At 45.4% G+C, this 22269-nt stretch overlaps 2 protein-coding genes across 4 annotated transcripts in view; one reads left to right on the top strand and one right to left on the bottom strand.

Annotated features, from left to right (window-relative positions):
- SLX9 (SLX9 ribosome biogenesis factor) overlaps positions 1-9965 on the bottom strand; it is a 128742-nt gene extending 118777 nt beyond the window's left edge. The window contains exon 1 of the mRNA XM_067549819.1: positions 9947-9965. The gene's annotated coding sequence lies outside the window, so the exon portion shown is untranslated. The remainder of the gene's footprint in view (positions 1-9946) is intronic.
- A 251-nt stretch (positions 9966-10216) lies between these two features.
- Positions 10217-22269, top strand: part of ITGB2 (integrin subunit beta 2) — a 58657-nt gene continuing 46604 nt past the window's right edge. Inside the window, exons 1-2 of one of the 3 annotated variants that reach the window (XM_067548801.1) lie at positions 10217-10305; positions 13314-13485. The gene's annotated coding sequence lies outside the window, so the exon portion shown is untranslated. Of the gene's footprint in view, positions 10306-13242; positions 13491-22269 lie in introns of those variants that run through there. The other 2 variants (XM_067548800.1, XM_067548802.1) reach the window with 2 other exon arrangements.

Genomic DNA, 22269 nt, shown 5'->3' with positions numbered 1-22269 from the left:
CAGGACCAACTGCAACTAAATCATCCCAGCCAGGACTTTGTCAAGCCGCACCTTAAAACCTCTAAGGATGGAGATTCCACCACCTCCCTAAGTAACCCATTCCAGAGCTTCACCACCCTCCTAGTGAAAAAACTTGAGACCATTGCGCCTAGTTCTGTCATCTACTACCACTGAGAACAGCCTAGCTTCATCCTCCCTGAAATTCCATTTCAGGTAGTTAAAGGCTGCTATCAAATCCCCCCTCATTCTTCTCTTTTGCAGACTAAACAAACCTACTTCCCTCAGCCTCTCCTCGTAAGTCATATGCTCCAGTCCCCTAATAATTTTTGTTGCCCTCCTCATATTCATATTCTGGTTGCCAAGAAGGCTAATAGCAAATTGGGCTGCATTAGTAGGAGAATTGCCAGCAGATCAAGGGAAGTGATTATTGCCCTCTATTCGACATTGGTGAGGCTGCATTTGGAGTATTGTGTCCAGTTTTGGGCCCCCAACTACAAAAAGGATGTGGATAAGTTCGAGGGAATCCAGCAGAGGGCAACAAAAATGTTTAGGGGGCTGGAGCACAAGCCTTATGAGGAGAGGCTGAGTGACCTAGGCTTGTTTAGTCTGCAAAAGAGAAGAATGAGGGATTTGATAGCAGCCTTTAACTACCTGAAAGGGGGTTCCAGGGAGGATGGAACTAGGCTGTTCTCAATGGTAGTAGATGACAGAACTAGGCGCAATGGTCTCAAGTTTTTTCACGAGGAGGGTGGTGAAGCTCTGGAATGGGTTACCTAGGGAGGTGATGGAATCTCCATCTTTAGAGGTTTTTAAGCTGCAGCTTGACAAAGCCCTGGCTGGGATGATTTAGCTGAGGTTAGTTCTGCTTTGAGCAGGCGGTTGCACTAGATGACCTCCTGAGGTCCCTTCCAACTCTAATCTTCTATGATTCATGTTCTCTCTGTGTAAATATGTACTTGTACATTCACAATTTCCTATAGATAGTTATTCCTTTTTGACCTAAGTGGCTAGTCAAAGTTTGGAGCCCTCGGGGACGTTCCAGTTGGGAGTAGCAATTGGTGATAGTCAGGTATTTCTTTGATGCAGTTTTGTTTATTTACAAAGAATGTACAGAGTCCTGTGTCTCTGAATGTAGAAAAAATCAAATAGCAGGCAACAAATTCTTCTGCTCGCAGCACTAATGACAGTCTTTTCAGCCCTGGCCCAAAAAACTCTCCCCAGGTTTCTTCCGGTGTCAGACCCAGTGCCTTCAGCTGCTCCTTTCTGCTCTCTATCCATCTCTGAATCTTTCCTGGGCCTGGTCTGCTCTTAAAATTTCGGTTGATGTAGCTACAGTGCTCGGGGGGTAAAAAATCCACACCCCACGCATTGAATCCACACCCCACGCTATGCTGACTTAGCCTGCAGTGTAGCGATCTGATGGAAGAATGCTACCATTGTTCAGGGAGTGGTGTTCCAACACGGATGAAAAAATCCTTCTGTTGCTGCCACGCTACGGGCTTGTGTCAGCAGTGAGTTTAGAAATAGCTTCCACTCTAATAAACTTTCCCAGCTGACATCGGATCGGCCCACTCCATGGGTCTGCTGATAAACTGTATTTAAGGAGGGCAGCTGCTGTTGCTGCACATAAGGTTGCCAGCTCAGAGGTACAAAAAACCAGGATATCAAGGATGATCCTGAGCCCATAAAACTGTCCAGCTTCTGGATTTCCTGGGACAGCTACCTCAGAAAGGGATGAACTTGAGAAAACTTGGCTGGGTGGCAATCTTTGCAACAAGAGGTGAAGTGGGTATGGTGGTAACTCTCTTGGGAAGGAGCCCTGAATGAGCAGCAGCTGGAGTTCCTGTGCTTGTTTCAAATGCTACGAAACCCATATCCAGATAAAAAAGGAAAATTTCTCCTGATTGGGCTTTGCCAAACCCCTCTGCCTCTTCAAACAGAATACCAACATGAGAGCAAATGAGGCAACTGAGCAGGGAAAGCTCCTCACGCTCACCCCAGCACATCCATGCGAGGACCTGGGGCAAGCATGGCACTAGGGGGCTTCGGGGCATGTCTGTACTGCACTCGAGTCAACTCCTAGCTTAGCTCCCGTGAGCACAGAGTAACACACGTCCACAACCCTCAACCCTTAATAATTACCGAAGTCTGGGGCGCCTTTCGAGTGGAAACAATGAGGCTTGGCCTGATCTTCCAGCTGCCGTTGGAGGATCCAGAAGCTGTGTCCAAAAAGAGATCCCAAAGAGTCCAAGCCTCTATCTCCCATTTATCCTTTTTAGTAGGCAATAACAGGTCAAGAAAGAGAAAAAAGTTTCAAAAGCTAAACCTAAGGTCATCAGAGTACTTAATTAACTAGATGTGTTCCTACAGAATCTGCATATATTGAAGCCCAGACAAATATCTCTCAGAGGGCATGCATAAATAAACGTATTGGTCTTTTCCTGAAACACAGATCCCAGCACGTCCACCAGAGCATCAGGGAGGGTGTGCAGGGTCAGGCAAAGGTTGAGCAAGAGGCTCCCTCCCCTCCTGGCTTAGTCATGCCAAGGCTGCACAGGCCTGCAGAAAGGCCTACCAAGTTTGGCTGCTGTTAGCACTAAATATAATAATCAATATTACACTATCACGTGGTCCTTGGCCCTTTTACTGGTCTATCAAAATCTCCCTGTATAAACTCAGTAACTCAAGAGGATTTGGCTGAGGGTAAGGTAAGGCACATGTTTCCCTATCTGCCTTTAAGAACACCTCTGACTACACAGGGCCAGAGGGAGAGCCAATGCTTTTATGCACCCACATTTGTCCAAGCACATTATTGGTGCTGAAGAAATAGTAATGCAACCTCTGCCAGGTTTAGCTCAGAGGACTGTCGCTTTCCATTCTGGAGAGAATTCTTTGGTATCAGGGTGGCCTCAGACTGGCTCATCAGAGATTTGGGGCTTGATCCTGTCTCATTTTGTTGCAAATCCAGCTCTGTGGTAATCTCCTTCCTCATTGCAGAAATCACAGCAGCCTTATCTGTCTGTCCCTCAGGCAGTGCCGTCTGTGACGTCCTTTTGTGGGGGCTGGATCCCAGGAAGTCTCTCTCCCATATCACCACACACAGTGTACAGTTCTCTCCCTCCATTCTGCCCAGACTCCTGTCTCCCCCCCCCAGGACTACATGACAGCAAGGATGTTTTGTGTCATTTTGCTCCAAGCACTGCTTAGCGCTTGTTCCCATTGTTCTAGGCGCCTTGGAAGTGGAGTAGCTCTAGAGCATTTACACCAATAACTGCGCCCATCTGCAGCTTTCAGATGGCTGTCAACTTTATCTACAACACAAGTAATTGAATAAAACTGACACAGCACAGGAGGCTCCACCTTCCCAGCCCAGCCTCCCACATCCCCCTAGGCACTCAGGCCACCTCTCCCTCTTGGGACCCCAGTGAAACCCTGTGGAAACCTGGCCTGCAGGTTGCTACTTCCTGGCTCTTGTTGAATTAGGAAGGGAGGGGGGAAGTACATTTCAAAGCCAAGAAGCCTTCACCTGGCTTTGTGGTTGCACTAGCCCAACCAATACAAAGGGATGACCAAGCCACTGTGAAGCCACCTGGCACTATGCCCAGCATAGGGGTCTCTCTGGAAGTTGTCAAGGGCACTACAAGAGTACCCAGAGTGGGAGATGTGGTGGGTGCATGTCCAGGCCATCCCAGCTGAGATATAAGGCCTGGTATACAAAACCTAGTGTAAGGCCGAAGGCCCAAACAGAGTCAAGCCCTACTAATATAAAGCAGAGTTAGCTAGAGTCAGGCCAAGTCAGGCTCTGCCGTGTTACGCAGCAGACGCCTGCTTGCAGGTTCACTGTCGAAAACATGAATTTGGCAAGAACAGGGCTGGTGTCACAAAAACACAAACACCGCTACACACCAAATTCCAGAAGCGTGGTACCAGAACATCCCGATAAAAGGCTATGGCGCAAACACGCTCCCTGAAGATGATACAAGGACACCCTGACCCCTCCTAAAGATAAGGTCAGGATGACAGGCTGATGGATAGAGATGTTTTGATCGAACCAACAGGTAGAAAGTAAAGGGTGATAACTAATAACATCAGAGGAGCAACACGTACCTTGTCTGTATCAATGTATAAAAGGGGTCATATAAGTGTGTTTGTCTGGCCGAGGGGGGAGTGGAAAATCCCGCAGTTCACTGAGCTGGTCCCTTGTTACAGACATACGTTTGCTAGTGTAACTGTAGACATCGATCTGGGGAGCTAGTACCATGCTTTGTTGACAATAAACCTGACCAAGGACCTTCACTTCTGAACGGAGTCTGTGATCTTGGGCAGTTTGATCGAGGTCTGCTGTGTCGGCTATCTGCGCAGAGCCAGCAAACAATACTTTTACTGGATTGGTAAATCAGATGAAGTGAAAAAAAGGAACAATTCACAGAGCATATTAGGAGACAGGACCTGCAACTTGATCACAGGGTTGTGGATAAAAAAGAATTTCCAAGTGAAAAAAACACGTGGAGTTGCCAAGAAACAGTTAACTGCAGCAGGCAAGGGCACCCCTGCAATCCATTTGGTGTGCAGACAAAAGCAACAGACACTGTGGGATAAATTCAGGTTTTGCAAGAGCAGGTAACAACCCCCCTCACAGAGCCAGTGTAAAACCAGGGGCTATGGATTCCCAACTGCTTTAATCCACAGAGCCCCACTCCTCACTCGGAATGAAAATATAACCTTCTTTTGCATATGTTTTTACATGCCAGTTACATTTTCCTTTACATCCTCTCTGTTTGCTAAAATCAGATACTTTGACAGAGTTAATTAATCTCTCCCTTCTGAGGTTCTTAGGTTTCTCCCTTCACACACCCCTTTGCCCATACGTCTCCTCACTGGTACTCGCTCTCTTGGTTTTAAAAGTTAAAAGTTACAGTTATTACTGAAACCACCGGGGCTAAAAAAGATTAAACAACTGAAAACAAAAACGAACCAAGAGAAAACAAGGTAAAAACTTTACTTTAAATCAATCCAGTGAATTAATTATTTTGACTAGGGATGTAAAATATTGTTTAACTAAACAAACGTTTAAACGATAAAAAATCATATAATTTAAATGCTATAATATTTTACATCCCTAGTTCCAGTATGCTGTGTGCTTCCACCTGCACACATGCTGTGTGAAGCCGGTCTGGAGCGCAGCGTGGGGGGAGGACACCAGGAGCCCCTCTGCTGAGCAGGCTCTGCAGCAGCTGTACCACCCAGGTGATTGGGAGATGGTGCGGGGGTTCCCAGGGTGCATGGCTGCGGCTGCTGCTTCTCCACCGTGGAGCTCTTCCCTGGGGGGAGCCGGGCAATTGTGTTGGGGAGAGGAAGGGCTATTCAGCCAGCACAACAAGATACTCAAGGGGTAAGGGTGGTCTCTATCCTGCCTGGGCCAACCTCCAGTGGCTGGGGTGGGCTTTTTCTGGTGAGGCAGGCACTGGGGGCAGGGGAGGAAGGGGCCTCAGCCGCGCCAGCTGGAGCAAGGAGGTGCCTCTGCCCTGGCTTCCCAGTCTTCACCCCGGGAATGTGGGCCCGCTACCCTCCAGCCTGCAGGAGGGGGCAATAGAGCACCTCCGCACCCTGCCCACCCTCCAAGTCCATCTGCCCCCCACTGCACTCCTAGCCCTGCCCCAGGACCAGGGACACTCCCTGTGCCTGCCCAACCCCCCAGACCCGTCACCCTGGCGCACCTCAGCTGCTGCCTCCCAACTCACTGCTGCCGGACCCCTGCACATGTACAAGTCCCAGCCCCCTCTCCCCTCATTGTCCCTCCTTGCAACACTCTGTCCCCACTTACCCCCTCTCCCCCACATGCACAGCCCCCTCCCATGCAGCAAACGGTTAAACGGTTAACACAATTTGTAAACAGTAAGACTACTGCTTACCGGTTAGCCAGTTAACCATTTGCCATTTTACATCCCTAATTTTAACCCTTCAGCAACAGCTGGGAATATTCCTAACTTTCTTGACGGTATGGTTGCCAAACAACAGAAATGCAGACTCTGCTTCTAATCCTAAGCACTGACTAATATTTGAAAGATGGGCATTCCATATTGCCATATAGCAGAGTTTTACAGTAAAGTAATATAAAGTAATACAAAATACCTAAATTACTAAATTAAAACAACAAATTTGGCAAATAACTTAATATGAATTTTTAATCAATTCTTATTAAAAGTTTTAAATTAAAAGTTGTCTTGCTTATTTAAATGTTTTGTCTTCTGTTTACCTATCTGTTTTTTAAACTGCATTGCTATAATAACTAAACTCTTAATGTCTTCTCTTGTATACTTATAAATATGATTCTGGTGCCATTTGTCTTTAATTGTAAATTTGTCCCGTATGTCATGTATGTTGGTCCTGTGTTGTATAGTGTGTGTGTGTCATGTGACTACTTTTTTTGGTTTTAATTTTTTTTAAACAAAAGTCAATTTTATACTTTTTTTTAATATAAGTAGTACCACACCATTTTAATATTATGGTTGGAGTATAACTATCATGATACGAATTAATTTTTTTTGCAAAGCTCAAAAAGGCCTCATTTATAACCATATGTACATATATTTCTGCTTCAACAAATAATGCAGTTACAAACAAAAATAATTTTCTTTTATTAATCATGGGGTTTTTTTATTCAAAGGAAAAAAAGTAAGGGAAAACCTCAACAGTAATGCAAAAGTAATATTAACAAATTATCAATTTTTGTTTGGAATTTTATAAACTTGTTTGCAACTTTATTAAATATTGAAATATAGTTATAAGAATGTTATAGCAAAAATGTTAATGAATATAATAGTTAATACTATGTCTGGTGCAAGATATTAAAGCTAACCAAACAATTTCAACAGATTTCCACCTTTGTCTCCCATACACATCAAAGTGTCATGAAAGTTTAATACCCTCAAAGTGTTTGCCCAGACTTGCATTTAAAATTTCTTTTGGTTTAATTTTTTTTTATGCTATGTTAAAGGGAAGTAGTGGTTGTTAAAGTTTGTGCTTCTAAACAATTAACAAATGTGGAATTGGTATCACAAACAAATTAACTCTAAAAAGCTTGGGGAACACTTGTGTTACTAACTCTTTTGCTAAAACAGAGTGCTCAGCAGGGGAAAGCAGTACATTTTCTCATAGAAGATTGTGAGCATCTATTTTATCAGTAGAGCATTAGATTCAGTATAAAGTATTAGAAATGCACCTCAAGTAAAATAAATGTCTGAACAACAATTGCAAAAGTATAACTTGTGTTATAAAAAATTTGATCCCTATTATAAAAAAATATCAATAAAATAAAATAAAATAAAATAGCTTTATAAATAAAAAACTGGTCTGGTATACACCTCAGTATACCATATATAAACAACTAAGTTAGCAATCAGCTAAAAACCACTAGCTGAAGCAGGTTAAACTGTCCTTTCACTTACTTTTAGCTGCTGTGTAAAAGTAACTGTATTATTTTGCTGCACTGCTGTATTTTTGCTGTATTGCTGCACATAATTTACAATGTGCAATAACATTGCTAAACTGTTTCACCAACACATAAGTAAAAATTAACAAATCAATAGCAGCAAACAATAGAAAAGCAAAAAAAACCCCAACAAATTATTTTTTTTAAAAAGCTATTAAGTTACATGGTAACTACAAATTGTGTAAAAAATCCCCTGTTCGGACTAGTCACAATTTGGGGTCAGTAACATTTCATTCTAACTAAGGCACATGTTACTAAAAACAATCTTGTTCAGTGTCTGGGTACCAAAATTATATGCTGACCAAGCAGTATTTAATAAACTGGGTTCTGTCCATTCAGTAAGCTATCTAAAAACAGCATTTATAAAAAACAACTAAATCTACCTCAACTACTGGTGTATCACAAAGCAATGCAACCAATAAAACAAAAAAGCTAGCTGCTCCTGTTTCTTGCCTAGCAAAGTTTACCTGAATCTGAATTTGTTACCTGCTCTTGAGAAACCTGAATCTGGTTTACTTACCAGATCAGTGGATGGAGCCAGTGTCGTCAGGTGTTGGCTGCGTGTGTGTTCCTCCAGTGCGTATGCTGTCCCAGCTCTGTGCAGATAGCTGATACAGCAGACTACAATTGGTTTGCCCAATAAGACTAGAGATCCGTTTCAGTAATGAAGGCACCAGGCAAGATTTATTGCTGATGAGGCATAGTAAAAAGCTCCCTATATGTGCTACAAGTACACTTAATACATGTATGCCCGTTACAATGGAGTGGCTCAGTAAATGGTGGGACTTTCCATTCCTCACTCAGCCAGCCAAAGACACTCCCTTTAATACCCTTTTTTTAATACACTGATACACACAAGTTTTATATTGCCTCTCCAGCATATGTAGTTGCCACCCTCTGACATAGAAAAATACCACCCTTTTCTTTGTACAGAATGATTTGATCAAAATATCTCTTTCATGTTGTTATTTTGACTTTGGAGGGGGCAGTGTGTCCTTGTTGTCTTTGAGGAATGCACTTGTACCATTCCTGGTATTGGGATGTTCTAGCATGTGCTTGTGTGTTCTGTGCCTATCATTTCTTTAGGAATATGTATTTCTGGAATATCAGTTCTGTTCTTGTTTGTAATTTCTGATTTCTGCTAACTTTGCTTCATAATAATAGGGCTTAACTGCTGCCTTAGCTCAGGCCTCAAGTCTTGTGTCTTAGGTTCTAACTTTTTACTACAATGCACATGTTAAATGAAAGATAATGTCTATACAACAATTGCAAAAGTATAACTTGTGTTATAAAATACTTGGTCCCCACTACATTGTAAGCAGACTAAATTAATCTGTGTATTACATTTGGGTTACTGAAAACAAGAGAAATGTAAAACAAACAAGTAAAAGCTTTCTTACATAACTAACATAAGCTGTTTAAGATTGCATCCCACAAACCAAAGACACCAGAAGATATGACCAAAAGATATCAGCGCACAATGAAGAAGCCCGCAGGCATCAAGAAAATAAAAATGAAGTGCTTTATAAATAACAGACTGGTCAATTACACCTCAGTCTACCATGTATGGACAATTAAGTTGGCAATCAGCTAGAAACCACTAGCTGGACCAGGTTAAATGGTCATTTCATTGGAACTTGGCTGCTGTGTAAAAGCAACTGTATTATTGCTGTACACCATTTACAATGTGCGTAACATTACTAAATTGTTTCACCAACACACAGGTAAAAATTAACAAACTAATGGCAGCAAACAACAAGGGAAGGAAGCATAGTTACTACCATAACCAACTCATTAGGGAACATTAAAAAAGGAAAATCACTTACCCTTATTATGAATAAACACCTAACTGGCATTGCCCTCAGTGTATAACAAAAACAGTGGTAAATTGGCAATATGTCAACTTGTATAGTCAAATTCCCTGTTAGTACTAGTCATAATTTGGGGTCAATGACACTGCATCCTAATTGATGCATGTGTTATTCAAAACAATCTTGATCTGTGTCTGGTTAACACTATTGAACCCTGACACGACATTATTGGATAAATTGGGTACTGTCCATTCAGTAAGCTATTTGGAAGACAGCGATCTACTTCAACTACTGGTGTTTCACAGAGCACTGCAACCAATAGAACAGAAGCTGCCCAGCGAAGCTTACCAGAGGGTGATAACCAGCAGTAGGGGTAACCTATAACATGGATAGACAGAACTGTGTAGTAACTAATTTCAAGAAATTTATATATAAAGGCCTCATTTGTAATGTCACTACTCTAAATTTCTGCTGTACTTCTTATGCACATAGCACTGCGGGGCTCACCGTAATAATGCCTATCCCAATCTTTCAAAACACTCAGCCTACTGTTAATGATAGTACAGGTGGGAACTGTAGTTACCCTAATAGGAGTCTGTTGCTAGCTTTGGGGGTTAGAGAGCACAGTCCCTTTAAATCTTACCTTGAGGAAAGGGAGTGCTGAGTGTGTTCCCAGGAGAGGAAGTGCTGCTGTTTGGAGCAGGGAGGGAGTGGAGAGCGAGGAAGAATTAACAGGATGTGGGTGTGTCTGGTCTGGAGCTCCAGGATGTGGGTGTGTCTGGTCTGGAGCTCCAGATAGAAAGGCTGCATCAAGCTGGTCCACCTCTCACCTCACAGAGTGAAGTAGATGAGAACCTGCCTGAAGCATGGGAGGGACAGGGTAGGTGCCCAAGGACATCCAGGACAGGAGCCAGGAGGAGCACTGTGCCAGGAGGGAATCACCTGAGAAAGACAAACCAGAGCTGGACCCAGTATCTCTGCTGCCCAGAGCTATATGGGGCTGTGAGTACAGGGGTTTGTGATCTTGCATTGGGAATAAGGAGGGAGGCCGTAGCTAGTTAAGTGGGGAGAATGTCGCTCCATGGGGTTTGCAGAGAGCAGCCAAAGTGGACCCGAGGGGTTTGCTGGGGGAAAGTTCATTGGTGCTGAAAATGACCTGGAGCACCCAAGACTCACTAACAGACTGGAAGTGTGCCCAGGATTCCTGGACTCTGAGTGTAGACACATGGCTCAGGGCTTGTCCTTTCAGACTGTGGTATCACTGGGCCTGTGAGGCCTCGTGTTGGATGTAACCCTGTTTTACCCCTCCCCCATCTTCCCCCCCCTGTTGTTTTTCTCCATCCCTCTCTAAATAAATATTTCCCTTTCCTGTATTCATTGAACTATTCAGGTGTGTGTGTGTTCGCTCTGAGGGGTTGGAACAGGTGCCCCTGGGATGGAAGGGAATTTCCCTACTGCGTTCCCATGCACCTTTTCTTGTGCAAAGCTGCCTGCAGAGCAGACTCCACCTTGGCCACGAGGTCACTAGAATTACATATGTACACATACATGCCATACATATATATGCTACACATACATACACTATATCCTTATTATCCATATATATTAATTATTTGGGAGTGCCCCAAGGCTCAATCATAAAACTACATTTGCCATTCAAAGTCCCGGACCTAATATTTCCAGGCCCACCTTAAATGACTAAAAACAATTGGAAAATAAAATCTGTCCACTGGCCATACGAGGGAATGTGCAGACCAAGGGACAGATAGGGCATAAATGTGGATGGTAAAGTAAGGTGGCCATAGAATAGTGTTTACTCACTGGGTCACCTTCAGTCTATGCATTATGCTTTTCTGGGCTGATGGGTAAAACACCTTGCCCATAAAAAAACAAAAAGTGGGGAATGTAGTAGAAAGAGGAGCCTAAGACATGAGGCCTGGTATAAGGGGCCTAGTGTAAGGCCTAAGGCCCAAACAGAGAAAAGCCCAGGTAATATAAAGCAGTTAGCAAGAGTCAGGCCAAGACAGGTTCACTGTCCAATACATAAACCTGGCAAGAACAGGGCTGGCGTTGCAAAAACACAAGGCACTAAGTATTCACATAAGCATGTCCCAGAAGGGTAGTACCAGAACATCCCGATACCAAAATATGGTGTAAACCCACTCCCGGAAGATGGTACACTCCAAGCCCTCCTAAAGGTAAGGTGAGGCTAACAGGCTGATGGATAGAGATGTTTTGAGTGGACCAACAGGTAAAGGGTGATAACTAACCACGTCAGGGGGGCAATACGTAATGTGTTTGTATCAGTGTATAAAAGAGGGGGTGTCTCTCCGGCCAAGGGGGAGTCCCACGGTTCATTAAGCAGGTATGTTGTCACAGGCATACATGTGCTAATGTAACTGTAGACATCAATCTGGGGAGCTAGTACTGTGCTTTGTCAATAAGACCAAGTGCCTTTGCAAGCAAGATTTGAGCCAACAACCCAGGGTTTCTGAGACCACTGCTCTATGGAGCTGGGCCCCAGGTACTCTCAGAACAGGGAGTAGGTTGGTTAAGGCAGAGAAGCAACAGAGGAAGGCACGCCAAGCAACAGAGACTGGTCACAAGACTAGTGAAATTCAAACCAGTGACCTCTAGTTTCCGAGCCCCCTCTTGGAAACCTGGGTGCTGTCTTCGCTGCAGACTCAGTATGCCTTACGCTACAACCTGTGGTCTTTTGGGGCAGTTCGATCAAGGTCTGCCATGTCAGCTATCTGTGCAAAGCCAGCACAGCATGCAGCAAGAACACACACACAGCCAACCACTGATGACACCAGCAATCAGAGGAGGCGTGGCCAAGGCACTCCTAGTTCCTGGCTATTCTGAATGCTGCAAGGGCAACTGGGGTCCTGGCAGCAGGGCAAAAGTTAGGGAAGCCCCTAGCACTACTCCAGCCGCCTTCAGCGGCTAAGCCTGTCCTAGCAATCCCAGCACTGGGGAAGTGTCGGCGGCCTCCTCATGGTTGCTGTATGGGTTCAGGGATTAATTTGGCCGTGCCTGAGGGTGCCCTGCTGCCAGTCCCCTCCCACTGATGGCAGAAGGGGGCTGTCAACTCAGCCCTCATTGCAACCATCTCTCAAATGCCCGGGACCTGGGCCAGTTAGGGCTTTAAGGGTGAAACCCAGTATTTCCAGCCTCACCTGAGAGCCAGTGTGGAGGTGGGGCAGAGCCCAGGTGCAACATGATCTTGTAATGTATGGAAAACTAGGTTAAAATTCCAAGTTATCCCTTTGGATTTGTAAGGCATTTCTTGCAGGATCTGGGTTCTGTGCAATCTGGGCCTGGAGCAGCCAATCTAGAGCGAGGTGGGGTGAGTTGGGCCTCTTTGCTGGAGCGAACAGCCTTCTTTGTGTCTCTGGTCTGGATTCCTGTTGCAGTTCTGGAGGCTAACTATAAAGTCGTGTTATGGCGCAGCCTTCCAGCAATCCAGTCCTCTTTGGACTGAAGTTCCCTGCGTGCCATGAATATAACCGATCTCACCTAGCCTTTCGGCCACAGCATTTCTAATGCTCCTCCGGCCTTTGGTATCAGGACACCTGCCCGTGCATTCACTGCCACACTTACTGCTTTGCTTGGGTAAGGCACTAAAGAGGGGCCCTGCAGCAGCTTATTACCCCTGCAATTACTGTGTACAACCAGGTAAGAGCTAAACATACGGCCCCCAGGGGAAGCATGCACTGCCCAGAGGAGCTGCCAGTAGGAACCAGTATCTTGGGGGGGAGATGATGGGCCTTCCAAGCCAGCACCAGTTGATACAGCCCTGAGGGGCGTATTAAGCTTGGTGAAACTTCTCAAGGGGTAGAAATGAGCCCCTAGCCCAGTAACTAACTGACACTCCCCAGCACCTCCCCTCACCCGGGAGCTATCAGGAGTTAGAATGCAGCTTTAGATAGTGAAGAGCTTTTTTTTTATTTTCAGAAAACCTCCCCACCCACACCCAATTCTCTCAACTTCCTCCCTGTCCCACACAGGCTGACCATATCTCGGAAGTAGGAAGAAAAAAGCAGCAGAGTGTGTTGCAAAGATCCCAGCAAGTGATTGCTCTTCACAGCTGCTCAGGAGGAACTTCACGCCCAACACAGTTGAGACTTATTTCGTAACAGCCTTAAAGCAACGGTGCAGGAGCCAAGAAGAAGACTTTATGTACGGTAAAAACAATTATTTCCTGCTGCTTTCATTCCTTTGGCAGGCGATCTGCTCTTCCTGTCTGTGGGTTTTTCCATTAAATTACTTGCTGTTTAGTAGTGCATTGCTTGGCTTAGCCTCGGCTCTTTTCAGAAAGGATCAGGTCTCTAATGTGTGTTCCAGAAAGCGCAGAACAGTCTGTCAGGAGAGCCCAAGTTCAGTTCTCTGCTCTGCCTCAGATAACCTGAGTGACCTTCAGCAACTCTCTCTGGGACTCATGTCCCCTTCTTTACAGAGGGAACAACAGCACTGCCCTGCCTTCCAGGGGTGTGGTGAGGAGACATGGTGCTCAGATGTTACAGAGACAAACAAAGCCTCATCATTCACTCCCTTCTCTAACTGACTTTGGGATTAGTGTCGTCCCTTTCCAAAGTCAAACACTGGGTCTTTAATGTACTCAGTTTTAAAGGGGTAGACAAGCATGGAATTGTTGATGATTAATATGCAGGATTTAGGGCCCAGTGTGTAAAGCAGTGCAGAGTGGATGTAAAATGCCACCATTTTGGTCTGATAATGCCCCCTTTGCACTCACTCTGCATTGGTGCACATGGCTGCGCAAGGAACAGGGCAGTGTGGTACAGGAGCCTCAATCTGTGCACACAGGTAGAACAGTGCATGGTGTATGTCAGGGCAGGGAAACGCATCTGTTACTGATCAAATGGCCATGATTGAAGTTGGTTAGATGCTGATGCTGATTGTTTGCAGCATGCTTTATGATTGTAACTGTGTAGTATAGATTGCGCTGGTGAGCTCTGATTTGATTTCTGTACAGTTCCAACTCTAGCTGTGCCTGGAAGCTATAAGGAGAAATTAGCCGGTTGTCTGGACTCTAGGTTTTTAGTTTCCACTGGTGCATTTGCTAATGATAATTCTTCCTGTCTGTCTGAATATTGCCTCGTATTTCAGCATCCCTTCTCCCTGGGCTTGCTCATGTGTTCGTTACGAGTCCAGATGCAGACATTAAAAAAGTCAACACAATCAATAATGAACCCTAGCATAGCTGGGAACCACCCCCAAAGCAGCAGAGAGCTGGACAGGGTGTGGCATTACAGTCACCAGGCGGCCCACAGAGCAGAACTGCAGCGTCATTCTCTGAGCAATGAAAGGGTCAGTGTCACCTTCACAGTGTGTGCTCCCCAGTGAGGTTCTGCTCTCCCCGGGTAGAGCACCTCCCTGACCCACCCATACAGGGAGTGGCCCCAATCCAGCCCTAACCTACTGGTAGATAGTTACAGTCTCCGCTATGACGTGCCGTGTGTGGGAATGTCCTCTGCTTTTTTGGTTTTTAGAGGTGTTCAGTGACACCATGATACATGTAATTGCCTAGGACATACTGCCCTGGCTGGAGCACGGGCTGCCAGCAAATGAAAACTCCATCTCACCAATCTGCAAAGCCAGGAGTCCTTTGTTTTTGTAGGATCAGGCCTGCCTGCTCTGGGGAAGGTAGCAGAGGTAGGCAAGAAGATGGGTCACTTGCCCTTTGCTGTCTTTGCGCCTCCATGCGACACCTAATGACACCACTAACAGTTGTGGTTCATACAGAGTCAAAGATGTCTAGGCCCTTTACCGATGAATGCCAGGGTCCTGAGAAGGTCACAGCCCAGGGCAGATACAACATCACAGGCCCAGGGAGAGCTGAGCAATGGGAGAAGAGCTACACAGCACAGGGCCAGGATTATGGCAGGTCATTTGCACTATCTAAAAAGGGCAATGTTCTATTTTTAGTTAAAGAAAAGGAACTATCCGGGCAAACACAATGGAGCCAGTGGGTTGTGTGCCACGGGAAGGCAGGACAAGTAAATAGCCTTCGTTTTAAAATCAACATTGTTTAACCCCACTCAAGAGTAGTCAAAATCCCAGAAACCCCACTGCCACTCCCCAGGGCAGACAGAGAGCCAAACTTGGGAGCATTTGCAGAGGGGAACATCAACAGATGCACACACATGACTGTTGGTGAGAAGAGTGTCATGGTTTTTGCCATAGCAGTCACATCCTGCCTTAGTCATGAAGGCACTTGGTTTGTTTTGTTTCATCTCTATTTTTATTCCAGTTTCTTTTACATTGCATTTGAGCGCAATACATAACACATCATATAGCATTTTCTACTTTCAGAGTGAAACAAATGTTCAGAGTCTTAGCTCTTAAGGCCAGAAGGTCACTAGATTGTGATCATCTAGTCTGATTTCCTGTATAACTACAGGCCAGAGAATGTCACCTGCCAATACATTATGATGGAGCTAAAATGTATTTTTTAGAAAGACATCCAATCTTGATTTAAAGGCTCCAGATGGTGAAAATCCATCACAAATCTTGTGGAGCTATTCCAATGGTTAATTACCCTCACAGTTAAAACTTTTCTCCTTATTTCCTATTTGAACTTGTCTGAGTTTAATTTCCAGCCATAGCCTCTCATTCTGCCTTTGTCTCATAGATTAAAGAGTAGCAGATAACTTTCCTATGTGCGGCTACTTATAGACTATGATCATGTCATCTCTTAACCTTCTCTCTGATTTGCTCAATAGATTGAGCTCCTGTATTCTCTCACCATAAAAGCAGGTTTTTCATCCCCAAATCTTTTGCAAGTCTCTCTTCTAAACCCTCTCCAATTTTCAGTAACTTTCTGAAGTGTGAACATCAGAAGTGGACACCGTATTCCAGCAGCAGCCACACCAGTGCCAAATAAGAGGCCATACCAATCTTCCTACTCCTACTTGATAGTCTACTGTTAATACATCAAAAAATCTTAAGTACTCTTTTAACTTCAATAAAGTTGTATCGGTACAACAATCTATGCAAGCATTGTTAGGGTAGTCATTTTAGTCACAGCATCCCTCCAGGAGCTCATGTGCAGTCAGTTATTCATTAGGAACCCCACATCCTTCTGAGAGTCATTGCTTTCCAGGAGGATGTCCTCCAGCCTGTATGTGTGATCTGCATTCTTTGTTCCTGGGTGTAGAACCTTGCACTTGGCTTTGATGATTACTCTTCATCATAGGCGTGCGCACGGGGTGTGCCAGGTGTGCCCAGGCACACCCTAATGCAGGGGTTTCTAACATACAGCCCGTGTACTGTTTAGGATGTAGCACGTGGCACCATCTCGTTGTGATGCTGGAGGGTAGAGCTGCCACTGAAAGAGTGGAGGGCGCACGGTTTGTCGGCGGATGGCAGCGAGCCAAAAAAGAAGGAGCTGTGAGATTTTGTGGTGGATGGGAACACGCCGCAATCTGCCACCGAAAGTCCTAGTCTCACGACATTTCTCAGCAGAGACTAGAACGTGGCGAGAATTCTGCTGGCGGGTAATTCAGATGTGGCCTGCTGGTGGAATCGAGTTTGACACCCCAGATAAAGATAATGGAAATTCCCTGGGTGCACACGCTAATAGAAATTCCTTGGGTGCACACCCTAATGAAATGTGCTGCGCATGCCTATGCTCTTCATAGCCCTGTATTGCCCCAGTCTGGACACGGAGGGGATCAGTAATTTGCATGGAAGGGCAGTGTTCGTCAGTGTAGTGACATAGGTTAATGGACTGAAAGAAGGAAAAGCCTGGCTCTGCACCAACACACCATGTGACTGACTGTAGACCAGTCACCGTCCCTCTCTGAGCTTTGGTTGTCCCATTGGTAGAATGGGGTTAGTGATACTTATGGGGGAGGGGCTGTGAGGATCAGCAGCCTGTGTCTTCGGCTGAAATGGGAAGAGCCTCGGAGCAGAACGCAGTTGAACTGGCTCCCAGCTTTCTGCTCAGGATGCTGAATAGCGCTGGCTAATGCGGCTCTCTCCTGCATCCTGACAGCAGTTTGCTTTTCATACCCAAAGAGCAGCCGTCTGCTTTCAGGCAGCATGCGTTTTAGTGTGGGGAAACCAGAGAGAAAGAGCACACATGAGTCCCAGGGAAGAGCACAGTGTGTTGATGTGTCTGCCCCTGTTTGCAACACAGAGTGGCAGCTGGCTTGGAAGAGCCACTCCGAGACATTAAAGGGGCTGGGTGCAGAACACAACCATGGCAGCTCCGGAGCTATACCCACCACCGAGTCCAGCTCCCACGGGCTGCCCTGCTTCTGAAGAGCACCAGGACCCATTGTTCCTATTTCAGAGGTGAATAGTGCCAAACAGAAGGGCCCCGAACTCTGAAGCATGTTCCTGAAAGCCCAAGGCCCCCGCCAGGGCTCTTTCACCACCCTGGTGGGAAGGCTTTGGGATAAGCTGCTGTTGAGCTGAGGTGGCCAGCGGGTGACTGACAACTCTCATCCTCTGGCCTGGGATTTAAGAAACACCTTGTTCAATTCCTTTCCTGTAAGAACTCCGAGCTCGGAAGGAACCTTTCCCCCGGCTTTTAGCACTAGTGACAAAGCTGGACTTACAGTGGAAAGCTGGCTAGCGAGGGAGAGACGAGTGTCTGTCCTTAAGACAGCAGGCCTGCTGTCTAACTTCAGAAAGGATGGTCCAGTTTTTAGAGCACTGGTGTAGTACGTTAGCGACCCAGAGCCAAATGGCTCTGCCACAGGCTTCCTGTGTGACCTTGAGCAAAACAAGTCACTTGGCCTTTCTGTGTCCCAGGTCCCCTCAGCACAGAGGGGCTAACAGCACTGCCCCACAAGAGTGTTATGGGGGAAAATGCAGTAAAGATGCTGACGTCCTGCAGTAATGGATACCCCATAACTAGCTATGCTACAGAGAGGCACTGTGTATTGTCAGCAAGGGGTAATAGGAAAATTTCCAATATTGCACAACTAAGCAAAAGGAGAAATGATACCAGCTTTCCCTTCTCTGGTATACACCATGAGATCTGATATCAAAATGCTTCCACTTATCTGTATGTGGCTACAAAATGCACTGAACCTTTAGGCCCAGATCCTCAAAGGTATTTATGTACCAGAGTGGTAGCTGTGTTAGTCTGTATACAGCAAAAACAACGAGAATTCTGTGGCACTTTAAAGACTAACAAATTTAATTTTAGCAGGCATAAGCTTTTGTGAGGCTCAGCTCACTTTGTCAGATGCAGAGGTAGAAATGAGAAACATAGGATCATCATATACATATACATATATGCATAGAGAACAATGCATAGAGTGCATAGAGAACAATGGGGGAGGTGGATGAAAGCCGGGTACTTGAAGTCTAATGACAGTCATTGAGTAGGAGGTGAGAATGGGTGAGCAAAGCAATTTACCTCTTGTAATGAGAGAATAAGAATTTAAGAATAAGGGCTTTATTCCTTACGGCAGTGAGAGAAGATAAGCAAACTTGTTAGTTGTACATTGAAATATCCCAGTCAACCATGGAAACTCAGCAAAGACCTAGGATATATCTGATGAGAATCCCAGGTGCTGGAGTCATAACTGAGGAAACCTAGACATTAATGTGTAGCACCACCAGAGAATATTCAGTTTCTGCTGCCCAGAGAGAGCTATAAGGAGAGAAGAACAATATTCCTGAATACTGGGGAAAAAATCACAACTGTACCTACTGCAGGAAGAAAATGTAGTTAGTAACGCGACAAAGAAGAGATTTCTGGGTGTAAAGGATGAAAGGAGAATCTTTTTTACTGTAGTATGCTCCTGTCTGCTATTTGCAGCTGTAGGTTTAGTTGGCAGGGGCACTTCCTCTTCTGCACCCTTTAAAAACCTGACTCAAGCCCTAACTCAGAGCACGCACTGTGCAATACTGTGAACTGCACTTCACACCTACTCTGAGCTTCTCAGGAGGAAGCTGCAAGTCACTGCTCTGACAAAAGTCCCTTTTTTGCAAGAGCAATAGTTCAATGTTGGTTGTTTCTTTGACCTACCTCATCAAATGGTGGTGCACTGGAAGGGTAGCTCAGGGGTTAGTAACTAGTAACCAGGGCTGGTGGGGATCACACTGAACAAGAGGTAACAAGGGAATAGCTTCCAGAAGGTCTGTGACTGGAGAACCCCGACTGACATAGCTCTGGGGTGAGGGTATTACTGCTTGCAGTGGGGAGGCCTGAGGCCAGCCAGCCAGCCCCGTGTACTAATCAGATTAGCTGAGGCAGGGATAGGTATTCTCTAGAACAGGGGTGTCAAACTCATTTGCTATGGCGGGCCAGATTTGAAATAAATGTACTTCAAGTGGGCCATACATACCATAAATCGAAATACAAGGCACAACCATTTTTATGTAGTATATTTTATTTGCTAGATATCAGCTATATAAAACTTCAGTAAATTCACTGCTACAACTACTATTTTACGATTAAAAGAATCGATCAATGATTAAGAATTATAGTACTTTATTTACTGCTACTGCTGCTTCCTGATGCCTGACACCTCTTACTTTGGACCACTGCATCAAAGTCTGGAGCAAGGCACTGGGCTGTGGCAAGCTTCAGTATTGCATTCAGGTGTGAATCAGTAAGTTGAGAACGAAATCCTGACTTGTTGATGTTCATTACAGAAAAGAGCTGTTCACAGACATACGTTGTCCCAAACATGGACAGAATTTTTGAAGCAAAAGACTTCAGCCTGGGGTAATTTGGTCCTACATACTGATAAAATGTTCCAACATCAACACTGGAAAACTTATCCCTCAGAACAGAATCACACTGCAGTTCGATTATTTCCATCTGAAGCTCCTCTGAGAGCTCATGCGCATTGACAGAAAATGGGTTACGGAAAATTGCAAAGTCTTTCTGAAGGTATTTGAAGTCAGAAAACCTTGCCTGGAATTCATTTCTTAAGTTGGAAATTTTGCTGCTGTACTTTTTTGTGAGAGCATCACAATGAAACTTAGCTGTGTTGCGTTGAGATTTTAAAGTTGGAAAGTGTGCGGGATTATTATCTGAAAGTTGCTTTTCCCAAAGCTGAAGTTTAATCTCGAAAGCAGTAATGCTGTCAAAAACATCTGTCACCAATTTGTTGCGTCCCTGCATCTTTGTGTTGAGACAGTTCAGGTGTTCCATGATGTCCACCATAAAAGCAAGATCTTGAAGCCATTCATTATCCTGCAGTTCAGGCATAACCTTTCCTTTCTGATTCAAAAACAATTGTATTTCACCACGCAACTCGTAAAAGCGTTTCAGTACAGCCCCCGACTTAGCCAACGAACATCAGTGTGGTATGGTAACCCATGGGGTCTCTCAGTTGCTTCCAGAAGGCAGTTGAACTGTCTGTGGTGAAGGCCTCTTGCTCGTATAAAATTAACTGTTTTTATAACCACATCCAAAACATTATCCAGTTTCAGTGTTTTACTGCACAGTGCTTCTTGGTGTAAAATGCAATGTAAATTACAAAACTGATTTTGCGGATTGAGAGCAAGCAATTTTTCCTTTAACTTTGCAGCAACTCCAGCTTTTCTACCCACCATTTGTGGTGCTCCGTCTGTAGCCAGACTCACAGCTTGCATCCAGTCTACACCTAATCTGTCCAAAGTTTCCACCAAATTATTAAAGATATCATCACCTGTTGTTGTGTCTTTCATAGGAACCAATTCTACAAACTCTTCTGTTATGCACATGTTTTTATCAACACCACAAATGAAAATTGCAAGCTGTGCCACATCACTAACATCCGTACTGTCATCAACTGCAATCGAAAATGCAACAAAGGACTTGACTCTGTCCTTTAGTTGATTGTTAAGGCTCTCTGACAGATCACTGATTCTCTCAGCCACTGTGTTTCTCGAGAGGCTTATATTTGCAAAGGCTTGCCGTTTTTCCGGACATATTAATTCTGCAGTCATTAACATACATTTCTTTATCATTTCCCCATCTGAAAAAGGTTTTGATGACTGTGCTAGTTCATGCGCAATCATGTAGCTTGCCTTAACTGCAGCTTCGCTTACTTGATGGGCATTTGTAAATAGCGATTGCTGCTTTTTCAATAACTTCTCCAATTCAGAAACTTTGTTCTCACGCAACTTTCCAATATATTTATCATACTTCTCAGCATGCTTGGTATCATAGTGCCTCCGAACATTGTACTCTTTGGCAACAGCTACATGCTGCGTACAAATCAAACATGTTGGCTTTCCATTCAGTTCAGCAAAGAAATACAAATTTCCCCACCTCTCTTGAACCACACGATGTTCTTTCTCCAATTTTCTTTTCTTTGCTAACATAATTACAAGGCCCTACACAAGGCTGTGTATGTATGTACAAAGCCCAGCTTACACAAGGCTGCGTATGTATGTACAAGGCCCAGCTTACACAAGGTTGTGTATGCAAGATATCATTATAACAGTCTGGCATACACAGCGTTCTGTGATGCCCCAAGACCACCCTGTCACTCTCCAGCCTTTTGGAGCGCAGTCTCCCACAGACAGCGCTCTGCGCAATGCCCCAAGACCACCCTGTCCTTCTCCAGCCTTTTGGAGCGCAGTCTCCCACAGATAGCGCTCTGCGCAATGCCCCAAGACCACCCTGTCCTTCTCCAGCCTTTGGCGCACTGCCGCCAGAGCACAATGCCACGACATCTCGCGGCGTTGTGCTCTGGCAGCTGCCGGCCCAGCACAACGCCGCGAGATATCGCGGCTGCCGACCCCAACACAACGCCGCGAGATGTCGCGGCTGCCGGCCCCAGCACAGCGACATCTTGCGCTCGCGGCGTTGTGCTCTGGCGGCTGCCGGCCCCAACACAACGCCACGAGATGTCGCGGCTGCCGGCCCCAACACAACGCCGCGAGATGTCCGGCCCCCCCAGCACAGCGACAGCTCGCGAGAGCTCGGGGCGTTGTGCTCTGGCGGCTGCCGGCCCAGCACAACGCCGCGAGATCTCGCGGCTG

The sequence above is a fragment of the Emydura macquarii genome, unplaced genomic scaffold (genome assembly GCF_026122565.2).
Source record: "Emydura macquarii macquarii isolate MOO-44397 ecotype Brisbane River unplaced genomic scaffold, CSIRO-AGI_Emac_v2 contig_1253, whole genome shotgun sequence".
Lineage (NCBI taxonomy): Eukaryota > Metazoa > Chordata > Testudines > Chelidae > Emydura > Emydura macquarii.
Note: the sequence above shows the minus strand (reverse complement) of the source record. Positions and strands in the feature narration are given on the sequence as shown.